The 14243-nt window shown below is 43.9% G+C and overlaps 1 protein-coding gene across 6 annotated transcripts in view; it reads right to left on the bottom strand.

The window, feature by feature from the left end:
- The window catches only part of ARMC8 (armadillo repeat containing 8), a 187472-nt gene that overhangs the window by 107842 nt on the left and 65387 nt on the right, over positions 1–14243 (bottom strand). The gene's annotated exons all lie outside the window — the stretch shown is intronic.

Raw genomic sequence — 14243 nt, forward strand, 5'->3', positions numbered from 1 at the left:
AAGCTCTTAAAATGCAAGTGGGATGTGTTTTAGGGGGGTCCCAGAGGGACTAGTTCACGGCACTTTGCTTTTTAACATTTTTATCAATGACCAGAAGAAAATAAAGTAACTGATAAAGTTTGTAGATGACACAAACATTGGGGGAGTGGTAAATAATGAAGAGGACAAGTCACTGATACTGAGCCGTCTTGGATCACTAAGTAAGCTGGGTGCAATCAAACAGCATGCGCTTTAATATAGCGAAATGTAAATGTAAAAATTTAGTAACAAAGAATGTAGGCTGCACTTACAGGATGGGGGCTCTATCCTTGGAAACAGTGACTGAAAAAGGTTTGGGGTCGTGAAGGATAATCACCTGAACATAAGCTCCCCTAAGACACTATGCCCAAAAGGGCTAATGTGATTCTTGGTTGCACAAACAGGGGAATCTTGAGCTGGAATAGAGAAGTTATTTTACCTCTGTATTTGGCACTGGTGCAACAGCTGCTGGAATACTGTGTCCAGTTCTGGTACCCACAATTCAGAAGGATGTTGATAAATTAGAGAGGACTCAAGAGAATGACGAAAGGATTAGAAAACATGGCTTACAGTGATAAGCTGAATAGATTGAGCTCCTTCAGTATAACAAAGAGAATGTTAAGGAGTGACTTGAGCACAATCTACATGTACCTACATGGAGAACTAATATTTAATAATGGTCTCTTCCATCTACCAGAGAAAGGAATTACATGATCCAATGCCTGGAAGTTGAAGCTACAGAAATTGAGATTGGAAATAAGGCATACATTTTTAATAGTGACAGTAATTAACCACTGGAACAATTTACCAAGTGGACTCTTGGGATGGCGGACTCTCCATCCCTGGCAATTTTTAGTTCAAGACTGGATGTTTTCCTAAAATATATGCTCTAGGAATTATTTGGGGCAAGTTCCATTGCCTTTGTTATTTGTTGAGGAAATCAGACTAGATGATCACAATGGCCCCTTCTGGCCTTGGAATCTATGAATCTATAAGCAGTAGCAACAGGAGATTCATCATGGGCTGGATGTTCCTCGCATAGAGCTCCAAAGTGGGAACAAGAAGAAATTAACCCAAACCCCTGAAACTCCATGTAAGAATGCAACTTCCTATGTTATGCTAATTTTAAAAAGTGTCAGAAGTGAAAAACAAAGGTAAAAGCCTAACTGATGCTCTTGCAGGAGAAAAAGTAAACTGAGCTGCCCAGCCAGAACCAGCCCTTTTATCTCTAACTTCTTTTAATGTTCTCACTCCATCAGTTGAAAGTGTCTTGATAGACCTACAGCAGGAAAAAAAATATCAACAAATGTATACTTTGGCAGGGTTTTCAAAGGGAAAAACAAATCCTCATCTTATAAGCACAAAAGTGTTGAAATGCGTTGTGGGAACATGTATGCAGAGTTGTTATAGCTCTGTTGATTCCAGGATATTAGAGACAAAGTGGGTGAGGTAATATATTTTATTGGACCATCTTCTCTTGGAGAGAGAGACAAGCTTTCGAGCTTACACAGAGCTCTTCTTCAGGTCTGGGAAACTTAGGCCCGATGTACATTACAGGGTTAAGTCAATGTAAACTGCCTTGCATTGACCTAGCTGTGGAAAGGTTTTCACTTATATTTGGCACCCACCAACATATGTGCCCCTCTACACTGACTTACCACCACCACCTCCTCGAGGGGCGGAGAGTCGCTGTTGATGTAATTAGGTTGATGCAGTGTCAGTGTAGATATCCCATCCCACAATGCCCCATATTGACAATACAATCGACACAAATGCTCTTGGTGAAGGGACACACCACTGACACAAGGAGTAAAGTGTGCGCACACACAAGCAGTTTAATAACTGCAGTGGCTGTATCCTAACGTAAATTAAGTCAACATAATTCTGTAGTGTAGACATGGCCTTACTCAGTGTCACACCTAAATACAAGATGGAAAAGATTATTTAGCATAAATAGTTAACACATTTAAAGGGACCATTCAAGGTGAAAGAAATATTTCCTAAACCCCCCTCTTCTGGCCTTTAAACCATCCCAACCTCTAAAAGCTCATCAACAGAAGCAAGCTCCCGACAGACCAGACCAAATCAAAGCGGCACCAGACCCTGCAAGACAACAGATGCAGTGTTGTCAACTCTCATGATTTTGTCTGGAGTCTCTCAATAATTATTGTTTTCCTTAAAGCCCCAGCTGCTGAAGTGAGGTAGATATTTGATTATTTCAGCCTCCATTTTTGAAGAAAAAGTTAGGTTTTAGCCCTTGTGGCTGTGGAGAAAACTTCAAAATGTGACCCCAGTGCACCCTAATGGCTCAAAAAGCAGAAGGCAAATAAAAATCACCAAATTATTATTTTTACATAATCTCATGATTTTTGGTGAGCCTGACTCATGGTTTTTGAACTTTTGGGGTTGGCAATACTGCAGATGCAAAACCTGCAGACATATCTCCCACTACTACAATGATCAACACTCCCATCACACACCTTTCAAGATCCTTGGGTCCTACACATGCCATGCGGTGTAACTCATTCAGTGCACTGAATGCCCCAAAAGCAACTATATGGGTGAAACCAGACGATCACTATGTTCTGAATTGAACTCACAAAGGAAAATGATAAAAGACAAAAACACTCATCTGTGGGTGAACACTTTTCACAAAGCAATCACTCTGTTTCGATCAGTCCTCATCCTCAAAAGAAACCTGCACAACGCTTTCAAAAGACAAGCCTAGGGAGTATACATTCATAACTCTGCTAGCACTAAAACTCATGGACTGAATAGAGAGACTTTTAAAAAGGCTCCAGGGGTGATCCTGGCAATTACAGGCTGGTAAGCCTACCTTCAGTACCTTCAGTAGGCAAATTGGCTGAAATTATAGTAAAGAACAGAATTCTCAGACACATCGATGAATACAATTTGTTCAGGAAGAGTCAACATGGTTTTTGTAAAGAGAAATCATGCCTCACCAATCTACTAAAATTCTTTGAGGGGGTCAACAAGCATGTGGACAAGGCTGATCCAGTGGATTCAGTATACTTAGATTTTCAGAAAACCTTTGACAAGGTCCCTCATTAAAGATTCTTAAGCAAAGTAAGAGGTCATGGGATAAGAGGGAAGGTCCTCTCCAGGATCAGTAACTGATTAAAAGATAGGAAACAAAGGGTAGGAATAAATGGTCAGTTTTCAGAATGGAGAGAGGTAAATAGTGGTGTCCCCCCAAGGGTTTCCACTGGGACCAGTACTGTTCAAAATACTCATGAATAATCTGGAAAAAGGGGGTAAACAGTAAGGTGGCAAAATCTGCAGATGATACAAAACCACTCAAGATAGTTAAGTCTAAAGTAGTCTGCGAAGAGTTACAAAGGGATCTCACAAAACTGGGTGACTGGGCAACAAAATGGCAGATGAAATTCAATGTTGATAAATGCAAAGCAATGCACATTGGAAAACATAATCCCAACTATACACATAAAATGATGGGGTCTAAATTAGCTATTACCACTCAAAAAAGATCTTGGAGTCATTGGGGCAGTCAATAAAGCTAACAGAATGTTGGGAATCATTAGGAAAGGTATAAGACAGATAATATTGCATTGCTTTTTTATAAATCCTAGGTATGTCCACATCTTGAATACTGTGTGCAGATCTGGTCACCCCACGTCAAAAAAGATACATTGGAATTGAAAAAAGTACAGAAAAAGGCAATAAAAATGATTAGGGGTATGGAAAAGCCTCCATCTGAGGAGAGATTAATAAAACTAGGACTTTTCAGCTTGGAAAAGAGATGACAAAGGGGGATATGACAGAGATCTATGAAATCATGACTGGTGTGGAGAAAGGAAATAAGGAAGTGTTATTTACTCCTTCTCATAACACAAGAACTAGGGATCACCAAACAAAATTAACAGGCAGCAGATTTAAAACGAACAAAAGGAAGTATTTCTTCACACAATGCACAGTCAACCTGTGGAACTTCTTGCCAGAGGGTGTTGTGAAAGCCAAGACTATAACAGGGTTCAAAAAAGAACTAGATAAATTCATGGAGGATAGGTCTATCAATGGCTATTAGCCAGGATAGGTAGGGATTGCTGTTTGCCAGAGGCTGGGAATGGCCAATGGGATGGATCACTTGGTGATTACCTATTCTATTCATTCCCTCTGAAGTATTTGGGAGTGGCCACTGTTTGAAGAAAGGGTACTGGGCTAGATGGACCATTGGTCTGACCCAGGATGGCCATTCTTATGTCAAGGTGGGTGAGGTAATATCTTTTATTGGATCCACTTCTCTTGATAAGAGAGACAAGTTTTTGAACTTACACTTGTCTCTCTCACCAACAGAAGCGGGTCCAATAAAATTACCTCACTCACCTCGTCTCTGTTCATCAAGTCCTTCAAGATTTTGTAATTAGTAGATCTTATCCTCTCACATGTAGTTTTTATTTACAGAATGGAAGAGGAAAACAAGCTATTTTGCTTTTTCAACTCCCAGTTAGTTTCTGACTGATGTTGGCAATTCTGTGCCCATGACAACTCCTGTTTCTGTGAAATGTCTCATATTCCACTAGAAGTTTACACAACAGGGAAGAGAACCCAGTTCTCTATCTAATATGACCAACTCAAATAACTACTTAGGCACACTACACTGCAGAATCTGCCAAATCTAAAAACTCAGTTATGCTGCTTGTAAGATAGGGCTGTTCACGCACACATAATCCACTGTTTAATTGTGTTATGTATTCCCCTGCAGCTGCTGAACAAGAGAGGAAAACAGCCTTTTAAAAGCTGGCTGCTACTATAATTAATCCTTTAGTTCAAGTGATAGAGGCAGGTCTGGATTAACCAATGTGAACACAGTGCGCTTGCACAGGGCCCCCTTCTCATGGGGGCCACCCAATGACCGGCAAAAAATCCCAAACCTGAGTAGTGCTGCCACCCCATACACCAGGTTGCAACGCACTCACTCAAATATGGCCTGGCCACTCCCCACCTTCCCGTCACAATGGAGGGGCAGCTGGGCCAAACCTGAGTAATTGGTGCTGTGATCTGGCTCTTGGGCCCCATTCCCACACTGCTACCATAAATGCCAAATCATCAGAAGGCTTGCTGCGCTCCCATTGAAAGTTTGATGTGCCCACCCAGTTGAGAACCACTTTTTTGGTGGGGTGAGGGGGCAGCTCACTAAAGTTTTGTCTAGGGCAGCGATTGTCTTGTATACCACCATGATGCTCTGTCTGGTTTAAGGAGGATCTGAGGGCCCTCCAATTCCCATAGCGTACAAGACCCCAAAATCCTTTAATCTGGACTTGCCTAGAAGTCTGTGATGCAGTGCTGAAGGTCTAGTGTTGAAAACATAATGATGATGGTAGGGGAAGGCATAAAAACTTGTTTCTCTTTCTAAGGATGCCAGAAATAACACTAATACTGTTAAAGAATGCTACTAAAATTACAAAGTGAAGTCCTTAAAGTTAGGAAATGCCAGAGTCAAGGATGATCCTTTGTGCATATGCACGACAGTCTTTTTTTTTTCCCCCCACAAGACACCTGCCTTCATTCAGCACACAGGATGGATGGCTCTCAGGAAGTGAGGCAACTGTTCATTATTTCTTTTTATCCTCATTGTTTGATTCCAAGTCTTACCTACTACTCACCATCCAAACCTTGTACTGAATGTGGAATTATTTTTCACATGGACATATCCACAGTCCTCCTCACTGTAACATCTGCTGCTAACAAACAATTAATCTTTGCAACAGCCTTGCGCAATAGGGAAGGATTTCAGAGATAGGAAACCACAGCACAGGAAGATTAAGTCAAAATATGAAGAATTAGACATTGGGACAGAGTCTCCTCAGCCTTCCCTTCATACAAGGCCTAGAGTGCCCAATCAACAGCCATCCACCTATTGCATGATTTTTCAGAGTACTTACTATTTTTATAGCATTTTGTATGTTCAAAGAACCGTACATAAATTGACCAATTCATTGCCACAACAATCCTGTGAGGTGGCTGGGAACTGATCACTCCATGTTACAGAAGGAAGCTCAAACAGATTAGAGCTCAGTACCTCCTAATTCCAAGCCCTGTGCACATTCCGCTAGCACTGCCTTATGCCCGGGATGCTGAGCATTCACAACTCTCACTGTATTCAGATACAATCATGAGTGCTCAGCACTTGTAAAATCAATCCCTGACACTAGGAACCCAGAAAGTGAGGTACAGGCAAGTAGTAACTGCCTGAGAAATGTCTGGTTTAAGTGACTTGACTGGGATCACACAGGAACTCTGTGGGAGAGGCAGGAACAGAGCCCAGTTCTCCAGTGCAGCATTCACCCATTTAGCCATGGGACCCTGAGTACAGAATGTGATCATGTAATTAAAGACTATCATAATGCATACACACAAGGGTGCCAAATCAAGGTTGCACAGGAAATCTCAGAATCTTAACAAGGGCTAGTGGTAGAGTGAATTGGGCCTCTCCCAAGGTTAGGGAAGGTGTTCTTTATTAACAGCTGTTTTTTCTTCTGTGAATGGAGGATGTATGCATTCGATGGAAGGCAGGGACAATGTCTTGGCCAGCTCTTCAAAGAGTTCCCCCTTTGCAACCATTACCACTTTGATCTTGCCTGGTTTCAGCTTGAGCCCGTTGGTCTTCATCCAAGAGCTGATGTCCTATAGACATTCAGATGCTTTAGTAGTGGCAGTGGCTGCATGAGTCAGAATGAGATATAGAATTAACTGTCACTGGCATCCTATTTGCAACCATGCTCACGGCATCTCATCTCTCACACAGTTCTCATGCAGATATTGTACAAAAACAGGGATGGGATGGATTCCAGCAAGTGAGGGCTTTCAGAGAGGAGGAACAGTTACCCATCACTACTTGAGTTCTGCTGGAGAGGAATGATTGTAGTATTGAGCCATCTACTCCTGCTATGTCATATGTTAGCAATACCAATACCATGTAGAGCACAGTGTCACAAGGCTGCAAAGAAGAACCGAGGGACAAAAGAAGGCCAAGTAACATGGGAGGCTGAAACTTGGGCTTCGTGCCTGGACCTTACAGCTAGGAGACAGTCATCAAGATACAGAAACACTAGGACCCCTGAACGTCTGATATAGGCTACTACAACAGAGAAAACTTTGGTGAAGACTCTGGGAGTAGTGGCTATTCTGAAAGGGAGAACTCTGTACTGGAAATGGTGGGTGCCGACTGTGAATCTCAGGAAGCATCTGTGGGCTGGATGAATATCAATGTGAAAATAATCATTTTGAACATCAAGAGCTGTAAAACACATGCCTTTTTCTAGCGATGGGATAATAGCTGCCAATGTGACCATATGAAACCTGAGTTTGTGGATTAAGCAACTGAGATGACTGGGGTCAACAACTGGTCTCCACCCACCTGACTTCTTGAGTATTAGGAAGTAAGTCAAATAGAGCCCCATTCTTTGATATTCTGGGGGAGCGCGTTCAACTGTTCCCTGCTGTAGTAAGGGATTCACATCTTCGGTGAGAATGCTGTTTTGAGAGTGGTCTGTGAAAAGGGATCAGGAGGTGTTTTTTGGAGGCAGTAGTGTGAATTCAATCGTATAGCCATGGTGGATTACGTTCAGCACCCATTTGTCCATTGTTATTGCACTCCACCCTTGAAGAAAAAAAGAATACTCAACAACCTCCAAAGGGGGTAGTACGATGGTTGTGAGATAGTAGCCACGGTGGTTGGCAGCTCTTGAGATTGCCTCAGAAATCTGTGCTGGTCAGAGGTTGATGCTGTGAGGAGGAAGCCTATGAAGAGGGTCCCCAGGGATGGGATCTCTGGATTTTCTGTCGCTTTCTTGGTGGCTCATAAGGTCTCTGAGGGGAGAATTGGGGAGGGAACGGGGACACCTGTAGCATTGGGTAGGTGGCTGGCAATGGAATTGATGCTTTGGGGCAGGAGAGTAGATGCTCAGGGAGGGAAGGGTGGCTCGAATCCTTGATGGCTTGTAGAGAATCATCCATCTTTTGATTCAATTGATAGGAACGCCTTTGATAGTGTTTTGTCCCTCCCTAGGGTAACTGTAAGAGTGGAGCTAAGAATCCCTATGTAGAGCTATGGCTGGAGGAGGCATCTGCTGTATCCACCCGATTGGAGCGCTGTTCTGGCTACCAGCTTCCCTTCCTCAATGAGCGCCTGAATACGAGTCCAGTTCTGTTGTGGGAGGCTATCAGCAAATTCCTCACATTTGCTGTAATTCAGAAGTTGTATTTGGCTACTAATACGTGATAATGGGAGATCCTGAGATCCAGAATTGAGACCGGATGAGGAAAAGATATGTTGCCCCAAAAGGCCCAAATACTTGCCTTCCTTGTCAGATTGTGTAGAGTGAGGGTACTGTTGTCTGGCTTGCTCAGTCACTGTTTGGGCAATGATTGAGTTTTGTTGGGGATGCAAGAAGAGAAATGCAGACCCCTCAGCCAGAACGTAATAGCATCTTTCTGCCCCTTTGGGGTTAGGCATACATGTGGCCAGGGTGTGCCATGCTGTTCTGGCAGGCTTGAGAATGGTATCATTAATAGGCAGTGCAACCCGCATTGGTGCAGAGGAGTGGAGAATATACAGGAGTTTATGCTGGGTATCTGATTTCCTCTATGGGAATATGGCGTTCTCCTGTGACTCTCCACAGCAGCTCTTGGAACTGTCTGAAGTCACCTGGAGGTGAAGGGGACACTGTAGTCTCTGTCTCATCCGGAAAAGAGGGGGGAAATCTCCCTGGTTCCAGTGGCACCATTGGAGCAGGCTAAGGGGTTCCTCATCCACCAATGGATCTGAGCACCTGCTAGAAGGGGCCCTCAGTGGGGAGGTAGGTGAAGGTTCCATTGCAGATCGGGCTACTCTGAGGGAGGGTATTGGACCAGGGTCCCCAGTATGGCTAGTAAGTTGGATCCGGTGGATGTTGAGGCAGTCCCTATGGCATGGGGTACCGGTGGCTCTGTAGTAGTTGGAGCAGAGGATGTTGCCATGATTGGAACAGACTCAATGCACGAACGGGTGGTATGATGTCCATGGTCCTTCTCTGGCATCTGGTGGATCATTTGAGTTGGAGATGAGGGGCACTGTAATGTGAGCATATCATAAAAGGGAGAAATAATCTCCGTAGAGATAGAAGGGCCTAACGGATGGAGTGATCCCGGTTCTGTTAATGTAAATTAATCTGCAAATACGTCCTGGGACTCAAACACAGCTCCAGATCTGCCTGGTGTGAGAGGTACCCTCTCTTTATTTGGCGCCAGTGTTGGTGCTGTGGACTTTCCCAGAGCAGCATCTTGTGGGATGCTGGTGCTGACAATACCGGTGGGCTGGCACTGGGAACTGCCGGATCCCCTGCTTGTGGGACTTATTGGATCTTTGGGGTTGTGTGGGTGTTCCGTCTCCATAGCTCGAACTCACGCAAGGAGCGTCCACTTTTTGTTGTTTTGTTTTGTTTTTGAGGAAGACTTAGTCCCATGCTTATAGGTATGCTTCCTTACCTCCTGATTAGACCCCGGCACAGGGTTCATAGGGATGGTATTGCTGATGTCAAATTCAGACTTGGTAGCAGGAAGAGCACTCCTTGAAGTTTCAGGCGGATGTACAAGGGGATCCCCCCAGCCTGGGTCCAAATGAGGCCTGTGGAGGGGGACAGCCTGGCCTTCTCAGGTACGGTTGGGGAACGACTGGCAGATACTGCACCAGGACACAATGTGAGCTTCTCCCAAGCAGTAGAGGCAGTGTAGGTGTTCGTCGCTTACCAAGAAGGAGTGTGGGCAGGAGGCACACGATTTGAAGCCTGAGGTCCTGGGCATAGGCCAGTACCCACACATGGGTGAAGGGGGAGAGGGGGGTAGAAAAATGAACCCACAATTTACACTAAATATTAAAAACTACAATAAAACTAGTACAAACTACTATAAAAGTCTAAAATTCTAAAAGCTATTTACAACTGTGAATTTAAAGGTGTGTCAAAGACAAGGACACTGAAAGTTCTGATCCTATCACTTGGCAATGAGAAGAAACTGGAGACGCCATCAGTCCGACCTGCCTTTTATCACCTTGGACAGAAGGACGAGGAGAGCCAAAACATATGCACAGACCAACAGACCGACTTCAGGCAAACGGAGTGCATGCATAATCCTCAGTGGAATACAAAAGGGACCATAACTCAAAGATGACAAGCACCTTTCAGGGATGGTTTAGGTATACTTGATCCTGCCTCAGTGTCTCGCAAGGTCCTTCCAGCCCTGCATGTTTATGATATGCTTTGGAACCCTTAAGAACCATTTGACTACTGGTGTGGATGCAATTGAGCATGTTTGTGGGGCAATACAGAGCTCCTTCAAAGTCAGTCATAGTGAATGCTAGTTTTCATAGCAGCCTTTCCCTTTTCCCATTTTTTAGAGATGCCCCAAAGGGACACAGACGCTACCACAAAGAATGCAGTGTGACCTTTGTATCTTTAGTCTTTTGCCCTGCCACCTGCTCCCCAAAATAAGCTGTCATGGATGCATGGCAGATTCCCGTGTTTCATCTAGACCACCTGATGTAATCCTGATAGCTGGAGCCAAACAGACCTGCAGACATCCACCTTTGAAGCAGCAGCCCTCAGTACTGTCTCACCCACATTTAAGGCCTAACCATACTTGATGCCAGGCCAGGTCTATTCCTTCATGGATGAGTTGCTTATCTCCTCAAGTTTCTCTTGTGGAAGAGAAATATCAGAGTGGAAGCATTTTTCCATAGCTCCATTTGATCCTTGGACAAAAGGGAATGGTAATCCATGATTCAAAGGGTAGCTACCGCAGACCAGTATACTCTTCCACTCCATGGATCTCAGCACTACAGCTCTGAGTTCTGGAACACAGCACCATACATGCATCTAGGCTTCTCTGCAGCTATCACCACCTCCCACCAATGGTCTCATGGGGAGGAGGGGTGACATAGCCAGCATCACCCTCTGAGATGATGCATTTTATATGACCACCTTCAGGATGGGGGCATCTGTGTCAAGTACCTACCACACCTTCACTAGATAGCCCCAAAAATAGGATGTAAGGGCAAAGCAATCCTGTTGGAAGTCAGACTCCTGGTTTAAGTATCTCTCAATTGTGGCCCTTGTAAATTCTTGGACCTGTGGCACTTCAAGATGAATTGTCTTGGGTGGCTCTGGAAGAATTGGGGTCAAAAACAGATTCTTGCAGTCACTGCCCTGGTTCAACTCTATAGTGAAGATTTGTTTAGCATCAGATGAATTCTCCAGATTATCAGAATATTAACAGGACCTGTCCTCACATACTCCCTGTCTTAAGCAGCTGGAAAAAATGTAGTTGATTGGACTGGGGGACACGAACACCTTCAAAGGGCACTGACACAGAGGGCCTCCAAACACTCAGCAGACAGCTTTTTGCATCAGAGGAGCCAGTTCTTGTGGCACAAAGATTATCTTGGCACAAAAAGCTTTCCAGCTATGAACGAGAGCGATCCTATAGCTGCCATTGCAGAGGTAAGAGTGTTACCATCAAGCAGTGAGTGCTTCATAATGGCCTTGCTAGAGGTCCAAAAGAAAATGGACATGGTCACAGAGCACATGCTGGTATTACGACTTAGTTTATCCCTCTGTCCCCATGACCCACATCTGGAAAAGGAGAATCCAGAAACCTAAATATGAAGCTCCCAGGCATCAGAAATTTTGGACAGTTATGTCCCCCACTCAATGCTTCCTGTCTAGGTCTCTTTTGTCACATCCAGTGAACCAGACTTCAAACACCTGAACACTGAGAACCATGAAGAACCAATACTTGGTGGAGCCGTCTGCTTTAGAGGTGATTACACTGGGTACTTTAGTACTGAGGTTGCCCTGCTAGACTCTATGAATATGGGTAAAACCTACACCTCCCAGGGCAGTGCTAGTACTGTGGCTACATTTTGAGTATATTTTCCCTTTGAAGCATTCTGGGAGCCTCCTTGTGGTGTCTTGAGGGACTGGACATATTCTCTGCATTTCTAGTAAGTGGCATGATGTTTACAGGCAGATTTCACATCCCTGCAGGCAGAGCACAAATACAGTGAATAAGGTTGACAACCATGACTTCTTGCCACAGGGACTATACATGAAGCTACTGTGACACCTTTTTTCCTCCACTGGAGGAAATCGAAGACCTCAGAAGATTGTACCAAACCACAAAGCAAGCATGTTGAGGCCTAGCACTAAAGTGACACACGTGTTCCAAACACCAAGCAAGTCCGCCACAGGGATGTTCTCCGGTGATGTACAATGTGCGCCAGAAATCCCAGGATTTCCTTAATTACTCATGAAAGGAAGTCTAGAGTGCCTGTCATACCTCACTCAACCAACAGCAAATGGAGGTTTTCTTGACCTTCTGCGGCTGGATGAAGGGGATGAATGGCAAACTGTTCTTTGAAAAACTGTGGAGAGGTGAAGAAAGCAATCCTACCAGGCAGTTACCCCCTACACAAAGGTACAAGTTGAAGTGGACTAGAATGCCAAGATAAGAAGCAGACATGCAACAAAGACATGAGGGAATGGTGGGCATGTTTACAGGCCACCAGGGCAACCTCCCTGCAAGACTACTTTAAAAAGTAAGAATGGGGACAAATTCTGACTGGAAATGAGGCACAAATATTTAATAGAAAGGGTTACTAATTACTGGAACCACTCAACAACGGAAGTAGTGGATTTCCTATCGTTAGAATTCTTTAAACCAAGAGTGCTACACAGATAGAATTATGATGAACATACAGCATAAGTTTCAGAGTAATAAATCATGTGAGATGAACTTGATTGCTTTCATTTTTATAGCAAAATTTACAACGAGTGGACGAAGGGACATAATCATGAGCGTAATCTCTCCAGTTTTGTAAATAATCAGAAAACTTTCCACTAGAATTCATTTAAATCAGCTTGGATATTAGCTTTTTGTCACCAATTGAAATCTGGATGACACAAGGAAAAGGTAATGCTAAACACTGAACACTGGATAAAACAAAATTTATTAAACCAGGAGGAGAAGAGCAAATGTCTACACGGGCTCTGCAAGGTCTAATTTTATTTAAGATCTTTATCAATGATCTGGGAACAGAGATAAACAGTATTGTATACAAATTTAATGAATATGCTAATGGCCAAATTGTGGCATTTAGCCACAAACCAGAGAAGGAAGCAGCATGGAGATGCACCACCTCAAAAGGAGCTAAGTGGACAGGTTTTCAGGGGCCTATCCCACTCCTACAAGGTCCATTCTACCTGCTCTGAAGGATGGTGCTGATCGGGGAAGGAGGGCTAGGACCATGGCACAGCGTGCACCCAATGATAGTGTATATCACTGAGTACAAACACTGCAATCATGACAAACCCTTGTGTGGTCTGCAAGGGAACAGAATTAGGAAGTGAGGGGGAGGTGTGTCTACATTCTCCGCACCCCTTCTGCACACTCAGGTAAGGACATGTTACAGTCTGGCCATACAAATGAAATGTGTTTGGAAATTAGGCAGAGTGGAGAATACATACAAAGAGATCTAGAGGTTAGAGCCGGTCAAACAACAAAAAGTTTCATTTTGGAAAGATGCAAGCTTTTGTACCTTATATGCAGACATCTAAAAAATTTGAATGGAGGTGCTGACCCCTTTGGAGGTCTTACACATAGTGTGGGCCCCACAGATTGAACCACTGCCTTACAGGTCTAAAGTTGTTCTCAAGAGGATAAAGTCATTCATCCTTCATCAGTATGCTGCAGTTCACACATAATTACTATACTACAAGATCCAAAACAAGCTCAGTGTTATTGATTAATCTATCATGCAGCTCGTGGACATGAAATGACAGCTGGTCATATCTGTGCCCAGGTCACAGACTCATGTGGAGTAGCACACTGGCCCTCAGTAATCTGAAAAATGTTGTGGTTCACCAATAAGGCTCTCACATAGGCACATGACTTGCCAGTCACACCCTAGAATAGAGTAGTCCTTGCCCCAACAGCTACTCTTGGCTCACCAATCCCACCTTACTATCCTGTATGGCCTCTTTAAATTCACAGCAAATACCTTACAAGCAGTGGAGGCACAATCTATGGCTTGCTCCTGTCATTCACTAATCCATACCGCTTCCTGTTTCACTTGCATGCTGAGGGGTCTGTAGAAGATGTGGTTCAATTGCATTTTTCCCATTGCCTACCCCAATGGTTTTGTCTTGCTC

The sequence above is a fragment of the Emydura macquarii genome, unplaced genomic scaffold, assembly GCF_026122565.2.
Source record: "Emydura macquarii macquarii isolate MOO-44397 ecotype Brisbane River unplaced genomic scaffold, CSIRO-AGI_Emac_v2 contig_499, whole genome shotgun sequence".
Lineage (NCBI taxonomy): Eukaryota > Metazoa > Chordata > Testudines > Chelidae > Emydura > Emydura macquarii.